Genomic DNA, 20,891 nt, shown 5'->3' with positions numbered 1-20,891 from the left:
TCCAAATATACCACTTAATAAAAAAAAAAAAAAGGACTTCTAACAAATGTTGCCTCTACCCTGAGACCATCATAGCTCCAACAGCAATGCTATTACAGGCAGAAGTAGAGACAGAATGAAATGTGGGGCACCAGCAATTGAATTGGAGGAAAAATTCAAAAGCAGCTCTTTCTCAAGGATATGTTAAAAACAAACCTTCCTTATGCAGTTTCTGCCCAGCAGTAGATTTTACATCCTCTGTAGTTCCTAGAGTTCAACCCAGTTTATCATCTAAAAATGCTTGCCTCTTTGTTACATAGCCAGATCCTGCTCTGCTTTCTCCAAAATTAGCAGGGCTTCTCGAATAGTAGAGATGACCAGGATTGGTCCCTTCCTGTTGTCTTTATGCACAATTTCCCATGTTGTTTACTGCATAAACTCCTCAAGCTAAATATGTCCATCAACTTCTGTGTCATGGCTCTGTCCCAAAGCTGGCCGTGGTACAGACACTGCGTGAAGGAAGTCTCCTAGCGTATGATAACACACTGCCTTCGTGTTTCTAGTTTACTGCAGGGTAAGTGATGGTATATGATTTCAGGGAAGACTGCCGATCTGCAACCTCTTCAGGAAATTGTAATGTTCACTTAGACACTATCCTTAGTCTGAATACATGAACTCACTGCCGAAAAGACGGCCACAATTTAAGTTAATTGTACAGTTGTTGGAAACAATGAAAGAAAAAAAAAGGTTTCTCATTGTAGTCAGTCCTCCCACTCATGGGATCAGCCAGTTTCATATCCTTGCTGTCTCACACCACAAACCAACGGGGAGGAAACAGTAGTTCCTGACTCCTTTTTGAATTAGAGGAGGCAAAGGAAGGACATTTTTGTATTCTGCACAGCTTTATTTTTTAGCAGTAAGTTTGTATTTCACTACAATTTTCAAGTGTTTCACATAACGTTACCACAGCTATCCTGAGAAATATCAGCTCTGGAATTGTCGCTTTATTTTAAGCAAAGAAAATGAGACAAAAATAAGTGAAATTGAAAGAATTCATGTCAGGACTTCCTGTCTCTATGTTTAGGCTTAGTTTATTAGAACCTGTTAAATGGGGAGATGAGCTAATTCAAAAGGCTTCTTGGTAAAATGCAATCAAAGGGTAATGCTTCCAGACTTTTTCCTCCAATTTACAAGGTAGGGCTGTGGAATAGGTAACCAGGCAGCATTCTGTTACATCAGTCCTCAAATCTGGAGAGAGTGAGATAAGGAGAAATGCTCTGTTTGCCTCTGAAATGCTAGCGGCTGATTCCAAAGGATGCCTGATCTTGTTGTTGATAGGAGGAAGCTCTTCTTAGATGAAAGGACACTGTCTTGGAGATTATGGTCTTGGCCTCAAATCAAGGCAAGAGTGAGATATCACTGTGCAAAGAAGTTTTCCCCAGGCATTCAGGAGGGGCTGGGAACTTTTATGCCTATTCACAGGCATATGTTCCCAAAACAGAGGTTTCTACATGCTTTCTAGGGACAAATGCTGATGAAAGCATACACCAAAAGGTGGCCCTGCATTGAGGCCAGCAGAGCTGCTTAAAACAGCAGGCTCTTTCCCCTTGCTTCTTGCACTCAGCCATTCCTGTTCTTACAGAAAGCTCCTAACAATCCCAACACAAGCATTTATATGACCCTGTGGCACACTATATTGGAAAAATTGCATTTTTTTTTTTTTTTTCCAAGGGCTGTTTTTCAGCTGGATCAGTTCCCTGATCTGGTTCACCACATGGCCACACAAATATTTATGATGGCACAGTACAGCAGATGATCTGGGAGTGATGTGGGAGTGGGAGAAATCAGGGGCTGCTTTATTGGCAATCTTGCACACTTGAAAGAATACCAAATTGTAGCTTAAGGAAGAAAGGAAAAGTCGTGGGGTGGCACATCTGAGAAGGAGGGTTGAGGCATGTGCATTCTTCCCCAGAAATAAAAACACAGCTTCAAATGCCAAATGGTGCAATTACAGGAGGTGAAGATCAGCTAGCACAGCGATTTCAAATAGTACAGTTTGCAGGCAGGGACATTTTCAGTATTTCATCCATCCCAAAACCTCACTTGGAGGGAGCTGGGAAGCAGAAGATGCAGACGGTGGACCAAAACAGCTGCCAAAGCAGTGGGTCAGCATGCAGATGAGTCCTACACTTCCCTGTGATCTGCAAGAGCTGTGGTGAGATCCTATGGGAGAATATCACCTACAAATTATTAATCACAATTTTCTAGCTAGGCGGGGCTGCTTGCAGTAGCCTTCTGTGCCTGGCACAGCAGCCTGGCTGAGCCCTCATGGGAAGATGACGTGGGGCTCCCTGCCCTACCAGCTGCAGTTGTACACCCTGCCTTGTGTCACCTCGCACTTGGGCTTTTCTGGCCTTGGGACAGGTGCCCTGTCTGTACCTGTCAATACCTCTCAAAAAAGACTTTGCTGGGACTTTGGATGTCCTCTGGCAATTGCTTTAATATGTCTGGTTTTTATGCCAAAACATCCTAGTTCCAGGGCATCCGGGTGGAGAGGAAAGAAACTCAATAACCGTTGTTTTCTGCTTTCTGAAGCTCTACTGTGTTATAAAATGCTTCGGAGATAACTCCCAGTCCAGCAGGGAGCTCAAAAGACACTTCACCATTGTTAAATTAATGCAGTTGCCAAGTCTGTTCAGAGCCTTACAGCTCTGTGTGCTGAAAGGCTTTGCTGGACAGGACAGCAGTAAAAATGCTGGGCTACACCTCTGCTGCAGTCTCAGGCTCCAGTTCATACTTGCTTTTTTTCTCCAGGACCCAAAGTACAGCTTAGACACATCCAAGCTAACTTGTTAACTCAGAAGTAAAGCTACAGGGCAGCACAGAGTTCAGGAAAAATTCCTGCCAGAACATCTGGGTGAATGAAGCAGCACTGAGCTCCTTGGTGCTGCAGGTTGTTGGTTGTGTCTGCCCCCAAAAATTGGGTCTTTCCACACTGTAGAGTGTTTGTGGGGCATTCAGTCCATTACGCTGTGAAGGACTGTGCTTCTCACGTAGTAAGTAGAGATAAGTTTTCCCCATTTACAACTGTCTTTCAAAAGATTTTCAGGCCCCTGTTGTGTATAACCTCACAGTTACACAAGAGGTGAGGTGAGGGCATTTCTGCTCTGCGCGCAGTGTCACGGAGGGATGGGCCCTGTGCAAGGACTTAGCCTGAATGCCAAGCCTGATTTAGTGTAGAGGTTCCTCTATTTTTGTTCCCGGTGACACAAGAGGCAGTTCCTTTTGGAAATGGTTTGTCATAAATGAAGTTCTGAATATCCAAGTGACTTCTCATTTTTCACCGGCACTTTGTTTCAGTAGATGCAGTTTCAGTCAGTACTTCCCTATCTTTTAAGTGAATGATACCTCCACTTCTTCAGAGGCTCTCAGGATCTGTGGTGAGATCAAAGATTTCGACTGCTCTGTGATCTTCATTAAAATGGAGAGACAATAGGGAGTGGGCTGGCTCAGCCAGTGAAAAGTTCTTTAAAAATCTTTGTCTCTTCAGGCCATAATAACTGAGCAATATCCCAGCTTGGGTAGAGGATGCAGGGCAAGAAGCAGAGCAGTGCTGGAATCAGATCATTGGCTCATTTCTTTCTTTTGCACTTTGGGAGGGTCCTTTCCTGGACATTAAAAGTTCTGCGTTGCCCCTGCATCTGGCTGATGAAACCTGATGGGAAGGAACAGCCTTGGGAACAAGTTTACAGTTCCAGCTGCTACAAATTGAAGAGCAGGATTGCAGGGCTTTTAAAGCTCTGAATGAAAAGAAAGCAAAAACATCCCCATCCCCAAGGAGGGTGCCCCCGTGCCCTGCTCCTGGCTGGGCAGTGGGACAGGCCCTGCCCTGGTGGAGCCACGGGGAGCCCCCAGCCCCAGGAGGCCCCTGGCCCTCGTGGGGCACTGACAGCAGGTCTGCCTCTGCTGGAATCCAGCCAGTGCCTTTCTGCGGGCTTTTTCCCGGCGTGTTCTCAGCTACATGAATACATCTGAGCCGACTAAAAATATTCTTATCTATTATTCAATAATCTCTTCATCTTTCACCTTGCTGCTGGGTTGCTTTGTAAAACTTTAACAATAAGCTCAGCTGATTGAAGTGCAGATAAGGAGTCAGCTCCTATGTGCAGATTTTTGCTGGGGAATGGTTTGTGAAACCCCCACGTATTCAGTCTATCTGCTAGTTTCAAGACCTACAGACACCACCACATGAAAAGAGGGTGCTTGTTTGTTTCCACAAATGTTTCAAGTATGTAATATAAGACAAACATGTTATTTAGCTTTTATTTAAAAATATCTATTGCAAAAGCACTGAGCTAGACTCCAACAGCCAGGAATAGCAAACGAGCTGTTCGTTATGTGAAGCAATATTCTCAACAGTGTTTTCACATTATCAAATATTTTCAATATTTTTTCATTTCAGTGATTCTTCTTCATCAGTGTCAGAATGTTTGGTGAATGCATTTCACAATATTTTCTTAGAGAGTGTGTGACAGCCACACGTTCGAGGCTGGAGGAGGAGGAGGAAGGAGGGAGTTACCTCGCGTATAAAGGAGAATACTGGAGCAACTCCCCTCTCCCAACCCACTTCAGATTTTATGACACAATTTGCGTTTTGGAAATATGCCATTTCTTTTTTTTTTTTTTTTTTTTTTTTCCTAGGGAAAAAAAAAGGCAATACATTTTTCACTGTGACGAATCATCATTCTCCAGCCTGCCCAACCTGTACGTGCGCTACATGCAGGCAGTGTAATGCTGTCTCATGGAGGCGCTTGCTCCGGAGTGACAATGGAAGTCTAATCCAGAGCACGGTGATGGTTTTGGTCTGAAACACACTCCTACCTACATAAGGAAATTTCACCACAAAATACCTATCTGAGCTGTTGCCCATTGTAGATAGGTGGATATCTGGCACCTTCTGCACTTTTGCCATTGAGGTGGCTGTGATAACAAAGGCTTCTCCACTCTTAGCAAGGAATTGGTTTCATATCAGACATCCCTCTAGGTCTCCTGTGTAAACAGGACTGAAAGCTAAACCATCTATATTCTCAGTATTTCCCTGAATCCAAATTCTGGAGGAAGGAAGGGTTAAAAGCATTTAAAGCATTAAGAAAAAAGTCTTATTAATTAAAAATGAATGAAACCCATCTTAAGCCTCTTTGGCTTTAGCTATGCTGAGAAAAAACAGCACTGAATCAGCTCATAACTTGCAGAAAATGCAGTTGCATTTAATGACATGGTAGCTTGTCACAAATTTCTGCCCTTGCCCATTCCAAGGACAAAATGAAGTTTAATGTTGTGATAGTTAGAAAGCATTTTACCTCATACATTTTAACGCTGCATTTTCCCAGCGTAGTGTTGGGCTTAGTTATTCTAATTTTATCTTCAGTAATGGGTTCCTAATTTTATTGTTGTGGCTGTTGCTCCCTCAGGGCATTTGGAAATGAGAATCAGCATTTAAAAAAAACCTTAGCTATAACAGACTTTTAATAATGAAATCAATGAAAGGAGTATTCCTGACTATAAATCCTGAACACTTTAAGAAGGACACATGAAGCATCATTACCATTTGTTTAGTGCTGAGTTTTCCAGCCCTGTTGCATTTAACCACGTTTTTGTCCTGAGGATATTCTGCCCAGATCTGCCAAACCCCATTCAGAAGGGCTGGTGCATGACATTTTTTTTTTTCAACCAAAACATTCGTTAGATGTGGCAGAGTCCAGGAAACCTTTTGAAATAACAGAGGATTGTGGTAACCAGTGTAGAGTTGTGGCATTATGACCAAGAATCTGCTTTGAAGTAACAGCAGGCCTTTCCTCTGACACAGAAATAGGTGCAATTTTTCCATCACTTCTGTGGGAAAGTTGGTGACACCAGATGTAGGAGGAAGCATGTCTATGGCTAGGTGGGACTCTGGGTTTCCAGCAGCTCTCTTCAAAAAGGTGATCAGTGTCTCTGTATGTGTGCGTCCCTGGGAGATGGGCTTTTCTCCTGGGAAAAGTCTCTGGGTCTCCTCACTGGCTGCAGCTTTTCTGCTCTGTCTGCCCTGTGCCTCCCCAGCACCTGTGTCTCAACCACTGATGGCATTTGGAGGTAAAAGGAAAGCCTTGGTGCCACAGCTCTGGGATGGCCAGGTGTTCTCTTCCTCTGCTGCCCTTCTCCGCATCAGCAGGGACCATCAGCAAAGGTGTCTGTGGGCCCCACATCTGCAGACTTCTCAATTCCCATGTCTGTAGATTACTCAAGTAGGATAATGTGTTTAAAAAAGGATTATCTTGCTGGCTCTTGTTTGCCAAATATCAGCCTGGAGCAAGTTTTTACAGCTGAGTTGCAATGGCCTGATAGCAGTGTTTATGATAGAAATTCTGCCAGCTATTTAATGCCAGGAACGCGCTGGTCGCTTAGTCACTGGAAGACTTTGTTGTCAGAATGACATTTTTTTTTTTTTTCAGATGGGAATATGTTTGGTGAATATTGCTTGGTGCTTCTAAGAGCAAAGGCTCCAGCTGGTTAGTGGTTAGCCAGCCCCACGGGCACTGCTTGCAAACGCCCCATGCAGCTCTGCCAGGAACAATAGCGGCTAATGCTTGCGCAGCACTTCTCCTCGTCAGGCTGATCACAGCGGTGGTGGCACCCGCGCTGCACAAAGCTGTGGGTGCTGCAGAGCTTCCACCACAGCTGTCTGGTAGTACAGGGCAGGAAGGGGGTGGTGGGGTGCAGGACATATGCTACCCATCGCTCCTGTGTGTTGCGTGAAGAAGAACAGCGCATCCCAGCACAGGCACTCAGCACTTACCAGGGCTAGCTATCACACTGTGCCCACCTGGAGGTAGGACTCCTCTATCCTATGGACAAGCATGTCTTGGGATATTTTACATGGGAAATATGGCCTTGAAGTACCACAGCTATGGCTTCCTAAACTCTTTTTTTTTTTACTGCTCTTCATGTCACAGAATCAGAGAGTGGGGATTTGTTCCTTTAAGGCATTTTTTTTTTTTTTTTTTTGATTTCTCATCTGATTTCTCACACTTGGAGCACTTCTGGGTAAAGAATACCAAATATGCAAAATTATATAGTGCTTCTACAGTGGAGTTACTAAGCCCCATTCAATCTTGTGTCCTTGAGCAAAAATTAAAAAAAAATAATGACAAGGCAACCTCATGGCAGTGGACTTTGCCCTCGTGGAATTGCAGGATAACCTTTCTGTGGATATGCCCTTGGGAGATACTGAGAGCCAACAGCCTCACATGTTGGTATGGACAAAAGCTACCTAGAATCTAGATTAAAAGGAAAATGCGTTTGCTGAGCTGCTCTGGGTAACACAACAGCTCCTACACCAATGTGTTTGTTGTCATTGGCCTGGTACGAGCAGCAGGGTATGCTCAGCTCATACTCAGTCATATAAAAGAACATGAAAAATGACACTGTGATCCAAGACCACGGAGCTTCAGGTTACGTGGTACATTGCCTGCTTTCAGTTAAGCTCAATTCAAAGGAAATTATTGCCAGTTGTGTTTCATTAGTGTATTGAAAAAAAGGCTGCGTTTATGTTTTCCAGAAAGTTGCTGAATCACATCACTGTGCAGAATATGTTCCTCAAATTGTGTCTCTCCAGTAATGCAAGGAGGAAAAAAAAAAAAAAAGGCAAACCCATATCAAGACATGAAACCCTTTACATGGGTTAGTTAAATAAAAATAATGCCACCTTTATTTAAAGCCTTGTGTTGCAGTGCCTGGGAGTTGAAGGGCATAGAGTGTTCCTCTTCTGTTCCACTGTTTCATGACCCTTGCTTAACTATTTATGCTGCAATCCTAAAACCTGCTCTTGCTCCCCAGGAGACAAACACTGAAGTATTATTAGACCTTAGTGCGTGGGGGGGAGCTCTTAGTATAATTTTAATGTATAAATATTGTATGCTCTGTGCCTGTTAAGTTTTACAGACACACAAGTTAGCTGGTGCACACTCTGGTGGCCAGTCTTTCTGCAGAGGGAGCTCACAGGTACGCCACAGTAAGCAGCACGTGTGTTTGCCATGCACTGTTTGCCATTTTCTCATTTATTCATAGTTATGTTTAAGCTGAGGATGCATATACTCAGTTACACATCTTATAAAAGTCATTACTTCCAAACAAATGTTTTTCAGTTGCTAGTCCTTTGATTTCAAAGGCTGAATCAAATCTGGGTTTTTTTGCTAAGATTGACTTTCTGTCAAACTTTTTTTGGTTACAGCCCCCATCTCCTTCAAACATAAAAATGCCTTATCCACTCTTTTTTGAACAATAAAATGCAAAGTGAGGTGAAGGCTCTTGATACAGATCTGTATCATGCTCAGCAAATGCAATTCTGACTAGGCTGGGCCTTCTGGGCTTTGCAGTTGAAAAAATAACTAACAGCTTTCTGGGCTGACAATAACTATATCCATGGGTTAAAGGTTTCTATTCTTTTTTTTTTTTTTTTTTTTTTTTTTTTTTCTCATGTAAATTAGAATAAACATATTTGATCTGTTGAAAATCAGGCATATAGGCTGTAGTCACAGTAACAACTCTGTGCTATTTCTGTATATTCTGTCTTCTGAATGCTGTAATAATATTGATTCTGCTTCATACTGCTGCCTTTATGTTGTCTGTGACATACAGTTAATTATTCATTTTCTAATTATTCTTTTTGTTCAACAGAATAGAAGGCTTTACTTACTGCATTCTTCCCTCATTTCTAGGCAGCTGTCTATTGCTTAGGGGGGATGAAATTCTTCTAAATCAAGGAATCACAGAATCACAGAATTGTCTAGGTTGGAAGAGACCTAAAGATCATAGAGTCCAACCTCTGACTAGCAAGTCCTCCACTAAAATATATCGCTAAGTTCAACATCTAAACATCTTTTAAAGACCTCCAGGGAAATCTCCATCCTGCAATGTGCAGAGAGAAGGCTGGGATGGGACAGGCCAATGACTGCAGAAGAGGGAAATCACAGCAATTTTTGACTCCTTCCTGGGCTCAGGTGTGAACTTGAAGATGTGTGCAGGAGGAAAAGAAGGCAGATGGGCAGCTGCAGCCCTCTTGCCCATGCCCTGGGCAGGTAGGTGTTGCTGCTGCCCCTCCTCTTTGCAGGGTAACTCGATCTAGCCCTAGGACTGCTCCCTAAGACATTTTCATCCTCTGTCTTTGGCTGTCCTCTCAGGGTTATCACAAGCTGAAAACGGCTGTCACTCAGGAAAACCGGGCGACATGCTCCCTCTATTGGCTTTTCTGGTTGTTGCTCTCATGAGCTGGCTGTCCAGGGGATCAGAGCCACATGCAGGCTTTGAAGGGTGGTGAAAACTCGTGAGTGCATTTATTTTAAATTTAAAGATGATTTTTGCATGTTTATATGTATACATTGGACACAGGTTTCTGTACTTATGTATGTTCGCTAGCACCCATGTATATAGCTACTTTTTCTGCAGAAGCCACATATGGAACATTTTTTATTGTTCAGTCTTAGTCTTTTTTGAACCAATTTATTATACTTTTTTTTTTTTGTACGAATTTTCTGTTAATGGCATTATGACAACACGTTTTTGATTGCAGTCTACCTTTATTAAGGGAAGAGACCATCTGAACCAAGGCATGCTTCCTTGGTGGTGCCAGCAATCCTGACTGCTTTTCTCCCCGCTGCATCCCAGGGCCTGACTTCCTTAGTTGCACCAGCGCTGCAGTTTCTGGTGTCACTCTGATAACAAAAGCAATCTGGATTAAGAACATACTCTAAATAAAAAAGATAGTTTGTAACTTGGGTCAGCTCAGTGACCTGCAGCAGTTGCAGAGCTGCATGAGTGTGCAGAAGCAGCCTGAGGCAAGGCAGGGAGAGGAGGATGATGTTCCCAAGCTGGTGTTGCAACCGATTTCCCCCTCTTTGAAAGTACACCTGCCAGTGTGCTTCTTTTCTGGCATGGATATCAGAGGGAATTCCCCTGTAGTGCCTGAAATAACACTTTAGGGAGGAACTGCACATCTGTGAGTTATATATTAACAGTCACAGGTGACTTTCAGAGGGTGGCGGAGTAACCATCTCACTGAATTACTGATTAAAATAATGGCACTTTTTCCATTATGCAGAGCACAGATATTAACACCTAGGAAAATACTGCCAAACTCTTTCTGTTGAATGGTACCATTTTTGGTTCCTTCCTACTTTTGTAAATGTAAATAAATTGTTCAGAAGTTTTCAATGATAAATAGATAGCTCTGGCTGTTTCTTGTGGGGAGCAGAAGGGAGACGGCAGGAAATGTTTTAGCTAAGATGTCGAGGGCATTTCCAAGGAAATGTCAGGAGAGTAACATACAAGCTTGCTTGAGTTACAGAAAAAAATCTTAGCAGTCATTCAGTGTTGTGCTCATTTTTCCTTCTCCAGGTCTGACCTTGTTCTGTGTTGAGCACTATTGGAAATCTGCTGCAGCGAAGTTTATGTACTTATGTCACTTAGGACACAAATGAATTGCTTTAACTCAAGCTTAAAAGCAAAACCCTGCCAAAGATGACAAATCTATATACCACCAGTTAAATGACTAATGATTTATTTGTCTGTGAAGCTTCTGGTGAAAGCTGAAGCATAATGAAAGAAAAAATAATGTAAGTTACATAACATCTCACATACGGAATTTATAATGCTCTGATTTAATATGGAAAAAAATGTTCTTCAGTGGTTATATATGTAGATATAATGATGATAATTTTATGCACAGTGCACGCTGGACACCAGATATGTTCAGGAGATTCAGCTTTTTGACTAGAGAAGAAACATTCACAGAAGGGCCTTTTTTTGGTCAATATATTCCACTACTTAATTAAAAGAAATCTTGGTCATGTTTCAATTCCATTGTTTGGTTTTCAATAGACATTTTTTGACCTTCAAACATACAAAAAATATCCTTGTTTTAAACCAGAATATTATCTTGACATTCATTAAAAATTGATATATATATATTTTTTTTTATTTTATTTTATTTTTTCCCCAAAGATCGTCTTGTTTGCCTAGTAATACATTTGCTTCAAATTGGATGTTTGGAATTGTATGGAATTTGTGTAGCCAAGGATTTAAGCACCCTTGCATAATTAATAATATGAAACAAAGTCCTTGTGGTATTGAAGCAGTTATTCTAACAAGAACTCAGCTAGACAGACACCTGCAGAGACTCTTCAACTCCATCAATATGGGAAGCACGCTCTGCACTCAACAAGGCAAAATTAGAAGGGATTTGGGTAATGAAAGGCTGCTAATAAATACCAGCCATCACAGAAGATTTAAGGGTGGACCATGTTCAGGGCAGTATATAGTTGGGGAGGGAAGGGCTGTACGTTAGGGATAGGAATATAAGGGCTCGTATGTAAGGGTAGCTGATCCACCCCTTAGAGTTGGTACCACTTCACATGGGCCAGCGTTGTCCTGGGTGATGAAGGCTATATCTCCCATCATCCCACTCAGACTGCTCCAAGAAAAAGAGAAGCATGAGTAAGGGAAAAGAAGATAAATCATTTTGCATAAATAGCTGGTGCTGTGGCAGCTGAGGAGGCAACCAGTGACAGGGGAGAAAGGTGAAAGGCATAGAGGATAACCAGGATTAGGTCAGAATAAAGACTGAGTAAAAGCAGAGAGAGAAGCATAGGTACAAGAGGTTAGCCCACGGATGAATGATGCAGGGTTTTTATGCAATGGGTAGAGTCCAGGATGTAAGTGCGCTTAGGAGTAGAGTGGTGGTTATGTTTGGATGCAAGGGCATGGTATGTATATGTGCATTGCAGACACTGAATGCTGATGCCAGAAGCCTGCCACGTATATCAGTCTTGGAATTGCTGCCAGTTTGCTGAGTACAGTGTGTCCGAAGGATTATTACATGAGATCGCAGTTAGCAGCATGCAAAATGAGCTGCATGTAAGTCATACTTGCATCTGACGTTTGGACAAAGAAGGGGGAAGGAGATTACGTGTGACAATTTTGATCAGTCTTTTCAAAAAAATAAATAAAGTGCTTTGTACTTGGCCATAGATTAAATTTGTGTTGTGATGAAGAGACAGCAACATCAATTTCCACCTCCTGGAGTTGTTTAACATGCAGGCTTTGACAACCTCATTTCTCCTCATGGGAGAAAGAATGTTAAGAAATTCCAGCATTACCTTTCAAATGGTTATGCCACCACGCGACTGTATTGCACTACCAGGGCCTTGCAAAGAGTACAGTACAATGCGAAGCTACCCAGGCTTAAAAAGGCTCAGGAGTGACATATTCTTTACTGTATGCATGACACCATCTCAAAAAGGAAGACTGTGTTTATCATGCTAGAGGTGATGGGAAGTAGGGAAGAGTTGTTACGAATTTAATTTCAGCAACGGTGTGGTTCAAATAAGAAGAAATCCACTACTGTCATTGTCCTCATTGCCACTTCTACCTGTAACTGTTCTCTTTCATTTCAGAAGAGGCAATCCCCACAAACAGCAGAATGAGCAAATTTCCTGTGTACAAGCCAGGGCAACACCAGAGCGGGATGTGCAGAGCAGCTGGTGTGGCTCTTTGGACCACTCGGCAGGACCAAGAGGACCACGCTCCGTGCTGGCTGCAGGGCAGAGGAGGGAGCTGCCAGCAGCCACCTCTGGTATCAGACTTACGCAAATCAAACCATGTCACTGCTGCATAGAAAATACCCACATTTCTTTCTTGAATTGATGAGAGGAGCACTGCAGATGTGAGGATGTGGACAAAAGTAGCCAGTATTTCCTCTCTTCTCTACATGCTAATCAGCCATGCTAATGGGACACTGGCTAATCCCTCTGGCTTTTGAATTGAGAAAAGAAATGCTCCTCTTCCCAGTAACTAATGAATCATCCCTTTTAGTACATGGCATGCACGACTGCATTGTTAAAAGCAGTCTTAATCACTCACTGAGAAAAATGATATTGATCATTTCTCCCTTTTAGAGATGTTGTTAACTGTAAGCCTCGGGAACTCTGACTCACACTCGCTGTGTGCTGCAGCAAGCCCAGAATGACTACAGTAGATTTGTAGCTAGTTATAGAAGCCCCCTGAGTCTTATTCTTTGTGTCTTCCTAGTATGGCTATAATGTTGAAAGTTGCTAGATTTCTTGGCTTTGTACCTTTCTAGGGATCTCTGGTCTGCAGACAGATTTGGACTGAACTTTACACCAAAGTTCGAAGAGGGGATGTACTTTTGGTAGGCAACTGACTTCTAATGAGAACAGAGCAGAGCAGTTCCTGAACGGGAGGAATGGTACACTCCATTTTGCCTTTCGTTCTGCACATCTGATGGGCAAGCTACACGTACAGCAGTTCATCCTGCTTTATGAGCATAGGACTATGTATCAACAAGACAGTGGAACGAGGAAGAAGATTTAATAAGCGTACATTTAAAAGTCCTTGACAGCTTCCTGGAAAGAGGCTGAATGGTTATGAAGTGAGAAATACATTCTGTTGTTGTCTAGGAATTGCCAATGGCAGAGCAAACAAAGTAAATAGAGAAAAACTTTTCAACCTGATGGAAAAAAAATGTATCTGTTGTTGTTTCAAGTATAGACAGATGTACTGATAGAGGTACCTGTGTACTCTTGCATAGAAAATACCACACTGAAAGACTGAAGATTGTTACCAAAGCCAAATGGTCAAGTTTTCAGCTGTTGGGGAAAGCAGGAATCAAGACAGTCCACATCCTCTTAAATCAGCCCTTTTGTGCACGTATATGTTTTATATGAGTATGATATGGCTGAATTATGTTATTACAACCAGGTTATTTATTAGGCCAGGATCTGAACTTGTTAATTGCTCCACAAATGCACAGGAAGATCCGGGGCCTCCACTGGGGGCATGTAAGGACAGTTCTGACTGTCAGTGCCTGAAAGGATGCTTGCTGTTACCGATGCTTTCTGTTATTTCCCCTAAATAGCCCTTCTCATTCACTCTGTGCAGAGACTGCCCCCATTTGTTGCCCAGTTCTGACACCGAGTGACACGCTGCCATCCTGCAGGTCCCCGCCGTCCCACTGCTGCCTTCCTCAGCTGCTGGAAAATGCAGCTTGTTTCTGCTGACAGCAGACTCTCAGGAGGCAGGAAGAGGGTAAAAAGGCAGCCGATGAACTAACGATTGCTCGTGTAACCAAAAATGCATGTGTGACAAGACCTCATCATGTTTGAATGTAGCTGGGGGCAAAGGTGGTGTGAAACTGCTGACACAAGCGGCCGGGGTGGAGATGCCTGGATGCTGTGCATGATGCCCCCTCGCCTGTGCTGTCTGGTAGGCTGAGGTTGGTGACACAGCAGCTCGGTGATTTGTTGGGCGCTGTTCAACTGTCACAGCTTTCTGTAACAAACAAGTGCAGGGCACAGTATGCTCAGTCCCTGAAGTCCGCAGCAAAGAGGTCTCTTCAAAGGGACCATGTTCACCCACAATGGCTGATGGCCTTTTATTTTCTCAGCGGGCCTTTCTGGCAGCTCCATCCCTGCTCTCTGAGGAGAAAGGACAGGAGGCACTCCCTCCAGGAACAGTTCAATGTAGGATTAGGATCCACTTGCATGCTGCCCAAATGCAGTAGAGTATTTTTTATTTGCTGCTGTGAAACATCAGCCATAAAAATAAATGTAGGCTACTCATTAAATGTAAATTGCTAATGATGATGGGGAAAAACAGAGAAAAAATATCTCCAGATAAATGGCATACTACAGGTACTCAATAAAGGCACTAGTTACCATCACGTGGTCTGCTCTTTGAGTTGCACTGGTAGAGGTGGAAAGGTGAGAATGGCTCAGAGATCCTGTGCTTTAGCCAGGACTCCTGGGATGTTTGCTCGATCTGTAGATCAGGCAATCGTAGTTTTCTCTCAGCATCTTTGCATTGGATTGGAATTGGCATTGCATGATTGTGGTTTTGTTTCTTGGACTGCCTTTGCTACAAAAGTTATTTCCATCTAAGAAATATCCTGTGCTACATGGAATGGAAATGGGATTTATCTAGTGACAGTCTCACTCCCCTTGCAGGCTGCCTGATGGACGTGGTCACTGGATGGAGGCGTGCTGTCATGGGGGAGCAGCTGCCAGGATCTGCCCTTGTGTCAGCTCAGCCCTCAGACATAAACAGCCATCAGGAAGTGGATGTTCCCAGTGGTATCATGAGGAAAGAAATGACAGAGGGAGCCTCTGGAAGAAGAAAGAAATGACTTGGGGATACCTCTGGAGCAAAGCCCCAGGCTGCCAGAGTTGTTGCAAGGTCTGACTGCCCTGAGGGTGCAGAGGGTGGAGAGGCTCCGGTAGAGCCACAAATCCCAGCCATCCTCTGTGGTCAGTGAGAAATACCAAATAGTAACTGCGCAAAGTTCCAGCCTCTACATAGTTTTCTCTCAGTAGAAAATAACCTGGCTCTTGGCACAGAAAAATGGACTGACCTGTTTTAATCATCTGTAAATGTTTTCACGACAAAGCAACAGTTACAGTAGCCAGCACTTGTTCTTTGTAAGTAGGGTAGCAGATGTCAGGAAACCAACATCTTTAGTAGCAATCTGCAATGTGATGTTTGAATTCCTGACTGCAAATTCAGCTTAAGGTCTCTGTAATACTCCTAAAATATACTTCTGGTTAGGAACATCATTCAGCATCGTACTTTCTGCTCAGATCTGAGAGTACTTTTTAATACTTGCTTTTTGTCACATTCATAAAAATAGTAATTAAGCATCAATGGGTCCTTTATAATACAGGACTTTTGGATCACTTCACTAAATCACTCAGTACAACTAATTGCCCAGCACTGCACAAGGCCCCATTTCTGTTTCAGCGGCCTTCTCTGTAAACCCCCAGTGAGACTGAGATATCTCCTCATCTGGTATCCCAATACGTAAGGTGTAAGATTGTGACTCTCAATAGACTTGATCTTTTTCCTCCTAGATCCCATGCATGTCTATGGGCAGGCCCAGGTCTTCCTGGAAGACCTCAGAACTGGGCCCTGGGGTCGCTCTGGCTGTCACTCTCATCCAGGCCCACTGCTGCGGCGTCTCACAGTCTGTGACATCTACATGGACATACTGTCTGCCTTTCCACATGAACAGAGAGTCTTCATTACTCATTACTGGAAATCTCAGTATTTGACCAGAAATTGCTAATATGAATTAAATATGCCAGCTTCAAACAGCACACCTGTTTCCACTTCTTACTTCTCCAAATCACCTGTTGAACTCTACAAGAGATTTTGTTTTTCTAAGCACATATTCTAGCCAGTTAAACCACCACCACTGAGACATTTTGCAGGTTGAATGGTTTTAATTGGTTTTCCAAACTTTAATCTTAAAAAGATTTTTTCTTTAGAATATGCTTTTTCTTGCTTATTTGGTTCATAAACTTTTTTGAGGCAGAGACTGCCCATGCTATGGACTTGTATAGTATATAATATCCAGTTTTGGAAGAGCCATTTTAGTATCATTATAATGCCAAGCAGTAAATAAGGAGTGAACACTTATTTTCTGAGCATATGTATCAATGCCATTCCTTCAAGTGCTCTCAAGAATCGTTTATTTCTTCTGCATTGTTCTTGCTGTTACAGCTACCTAACAGCCCTCCAAGAAAGGACAGGTATGGAGGCCAGGCCATGGTTCCACTGGGTGGTAAATCTGGCTTCAGAGTACTTAAATACAGATTAGAAAAGTTACCAGCATGAATTATAAAAAATACAAGTCTGGTGCAAACTCATCCGACCTAATAATTTAACATTGTTTTAAAGCAGTAGCTTTATTTATTTATTTATTTATTTATTTATTTATTTATTTATTTATTTTATGTCCAGCTTTATAATGGACATGATTTCATTTTATTTATTTATTTATTTTGCTTGCAATCAACTTACAGTAAGCTAAAAGCATAAAACTTCTTTAACACTATATCCCACACTCCTGGTAGTTCAGAAGAAACAGAAGCACATTGGTGCACACATATTTGATTCAGATTAAAATTGTACTGTCAGTTGACCCAGTAATGCATATAGCTGGCATTAATGAAAGGAAAGCCTCAGCTGTTGAAGGGTTGATTCTTGAGAATGATGTAGAATTTCATCATCCCACAGGAAATGCATTTGTTACTTTTCCCTTCATTGATTCCCAGTGCCTGTTTGTCCTAGGCTTTGGTAAACACTCTTAATTTTTCATTTGTAAATTAGCTTTTTTTTTTTTTTTTTTTTTTTCTTCCCCACACTTTATGTAGTGTTTATGAAATTGCATAACTTACCTGCTGCACGCCAGGAAAGGCAGATCAAGAATGAAAGGTCCACTTCATTATTCTTTTAGTATGTACATTTTAGCATTAACAAAAAAAGAAGGATTAAGTAAGAGAATTTTTAATCCTGCTTTAGTTATTCCCATCATTCTTCTTCTCATCTAAATCATTGCTACAATTGCTTCACAGACAGGTTTGGCTAGTACTGCAAGAAAATCAAGGGTTGGTCAGCAGGACTTTTAGCAGTGTAACACTGTGCATCTTAAAACCATCATTTTGGATCCTAGATGCAGTAAATTTCTGACATTAAAATACAAATTCTGAAAGACTTTGAGAGGTTACATTTATAATAATAGATGCCATGAAGCATTGTGTTGTTACTCTAAGCCTGTAGGAGTATTTGTGTATTGTTTGAAAGCCTGGAAACCTCCTTTTAGAGTTAAATTTTGCCCTCTTTATTTAGCAGCCTCTACTCTGACCATTTCAAAATATTTAACTGAATTGCTGATGCAATGCATGTACACAGTGACTCCCAACAAAGCCAACATTTATTGCAACTGCTTACTTACAAAGCCATGAACAAATCATGCATTAATTTTCAGAGAGAGTGAGGACAGTGTTTGAATCAGTGCTATATGTATGGACCTCCATATATTTAGAAAAAGCTTGCTACTATGTTCATTTAATTTTGTGTTTGAAAACTACTGCAGACCTTCAGATTTTTATTTTATTTTATTTTATTTTATTTTATTTTATTTTATTTTATTTTATTTTATTTTATTTTTTACAATTATTCAGAAGGGTTATCAAAACAATGCACATAACTATTATTGCAATCTTTACATATCACATTGAAAATCCATCTTCTGTTTCAGCTTCAAATAAATGAGCCCTAGTAAGATTAATGTAAATGATCAGTAGTACTGGCATCCCCTATAATCTGCATAACCAAAAGCTCCTCTGATTATTTCATTTGGAATTTTAAGTATTTTGCTGACAAATCTTTGAAATAGCCTCAAGCATGCCTAGAATAATGGAGAATAAGCTTGTGTCTAACACCCCAAGAAAGAGAAATTATATACATATATGCTTATATATAAATATATATAAAGCACATACCAAAGTGAGCAGGTGAGTAAGCCCAAAGAATGTGTTCTTTAAAATATTTATGTTTTACTCTGCAGTGGAATTCCACCAATCCCCTTTCTTTTTCCTATTTATTCATTTTCTGTGCCATTTACTTGAAAGTGCCTAGGAAACTTGCCAGCAAGAGCTAACATCTCTTTGAAGTAACAGGATCAGAATGTCATGGTATCACTGCAGCTTTTTAGGGTGGAATTTGGAAGTCTTTGTTTTGTGGCATGCTTTCAACTTTATGCAGAATACTTTCTTAGCTGAGGCATTTGGCAGACCGCTCTGCATGACTCAGCAGCAGATCAACATCTCAGATTTTGGTCATATTAATATCAAGTTTATTTTTTACTTGAACTCATACATATTTATCATTTCAGCTCTCTTTCATGCTGCTGGGCTTTCTCTTGTTCCAATGCCTTTCTCTCCAGCTACTCCAGCAAAGCTACATGGCATGCTTCACATTCAGTCCTGGGGGATGGGAAAAGAAATCAATTACTGCAGCCTTTTTGTTGTTGTTGTTGTGAATACAGATAATTCTATCCTGTCTGTCTTTAATTTTGGGTTACCCATGGAGAACAGTGCAAATCCTACAATGTTCAGGTTCTGTAACACCAGGTACAATACTGGTAGGCTGTTGAATTTGTTACTAATGCTAGCCATGCAATCTTTCTTAGTACACCCGCTTGTTACTCATGCAAGTAATTGCACTGACTTGAAAGAGGCTTTCTCTAGGACAGGACCTGGCCTGTAGTCACCTCTTTGTTACAGACCTCATCACATATTCAGCCTGACTCTGAAAAAGATGGGGAAACACGCTCACCCTGGCACATGCAGGCTGAAGTACTGATGCTCTGGCCAGCTTCTACAGTACCTCAAGTTCAGAATTGAAGAGTGGTTATTTTTCTCTGTAGTGAGAAGGGAACAGGTCAGGAAAGACTGGTGAGCAGTCTGAACAGCCTATAATCACCCTAGAGGTTTTGCCTAGCTCCTTAAGGAAGCAGAGGGGACCTCGTGTGTCTTCAACTTCCTCGCCTCTGCTCTCCACCAGCTCTGGACTGACCACAGCATTTATGTCTCCTGTGGAGTGACTTTTAACTTTGTGTGTCACTTTTAAAACTTTTTTTCTCTTTTTTTCTTGATGTACTGTGAGTCTCCCTGATGTCTTAGCATAATTGTCTAACACTTACTTCTCCATATCACAAATGTCACCAAGAAATTCTGTTTTCTACCATTGGTGCCACCTGCAAGAATGACAAGTTACAACTGGAGTTTCTCAGCAAAATGAAGAAAACATGAATTTGAACAGCACTCTACATAGTTAGTTTGCAAATATTTTTAATGGGAGACAGGAGTATCAATAGCTGAAATGTTCTTCAGTGTTGGTTTTCCTTCCTAGATTTTAATTTGTCCAGCCATGTTCTTAAATGACAATTCTGAGTAGGCGTTTTGATGGAATGGTGCTTCCATTTAGGAATACACAAATCCCTAATTTTCTATGGAATACATGCTCCTAAACCACTTGGGTGAATTTGCACATTCCTGGTGTTTCTCCTGGTTTCAGTAACGTTATAAGTTACAATGTACTACTCACCTATGAATTACACTTCTGCACTTACAATGCTTCCTTCCTTTTCTATTCACAAATTTACTAGCTTAATCTGTTTATGAAATGTTATGTACTTAACATATATATATATATAAATATATATATATAATTATTTTATTTTTTTTACAAGTGACCAAATTAGCATGGCAAACCACTGCATGATGTTGATCTAGCATTTTAGAACCCAAACTCCAGATGACAGGTTTTCTAAATCATTGAGGACTAAATGGAAGATGGTGGCTGTAAGCTTTATCTGTATCTGGACTCCTTGGCTGCCATTTAATAAACATGCACGGTAGTTGTGCAAACCTTTTGAACAATTTCCAGAGCTAACAAACTTATTGTGCCTATTTGTTTAAGTATTTTAAGATAAAAGACTTAACCTGATCAATAATTTCCATATTGTAAGCTGTATTTTTTTAAATATATATTTAAACTCTGTGTAGAATCCATTTTTTTTCCCATTACCTCAAACATGCATTTGTTGGAGGTACTTGGATGAGGAAGATAAAGGGGAGGTTATGGAAACTTTTAATCTTTGAAGACAGATGGTTGGCAAGTTTTTAATACTCTTAATCTTTAATCTTATTATTTGTCTTTGCCTGTTCCATGGTCTGTGATGTGGATTTTTAACATATTACTTTTACCTGCTAGCCATTATGGTTTTCAGCATACAAATCCTTTAAACCATCTGTTTTGTGCATTCAACTTAAATTCATAGAGTTTAACCTGAAAGGAAAGAGCTTCATAAAAAGATGTGGGCAAATCTGAAAGACGCTTGCTGAAAATACGTGAACAGCATACAGTGACAGTCAAAAATGTACAACTTAAGAACTAGGAAGAAAAAGAAAAAAAAAATAAAAGAGATAGACTTTCTAATCCCTTTATAAATTGGAAAC

General features: G+C 41.3%; 1 long non-coding RNA gene across 5 annotated transcripts; it reads left to right on the top strand.

Moving 5' to 3' along the window:
• Nucleotides 1-1,730: 1,730 nt before the first annotated feature.
• LOC137848774 (uncharacterized) lies at nt 1,731-20,035 on the top strand. Of its 5 annotated transcripts, none has more exons than XR_011091513.1 (6): nt 1,734-8,029; nt 8,736-9,340; nt 10,411-10,628; nt 12,468-12,646; nt 13,972-14,118; nt 15,036-18,021. It is a non-coding gene; the product is annotated as an uncharacterized lncRNA (long non-coding RNA). The 5 variants fall into 5 exon arrangements; XR_011091514.1 differs by having other exon boundaries at nt 1,735-9,095; nt 9,198-9,340; nt 15,036-18,020; XR_011091515.1 differs by having other exon boundaries at nt 1,731-9,340; nt 13,154-14,118; nt 15,036-20,035.
• The last annotated feature ends 856 nt before the right edge of the window (nt 20,036-20,891 follow it).

The sequence above is a fragment of the Anas acuta genome, chromosome 1 (assembly GCF_963932015.1).
Source record: "Anas acuta chromosome 1, bAnaAcu1.1, whole genome shotgun sequence".
Lineage (NCBI taxonomy): Eukaryota > Metazoa > Chordata > Aves > Anseriformes > Anatidae > Anas > Anas acuta.
This window is presented reverse-complemented; position numbering and strand designations above follow the sequence as displayed.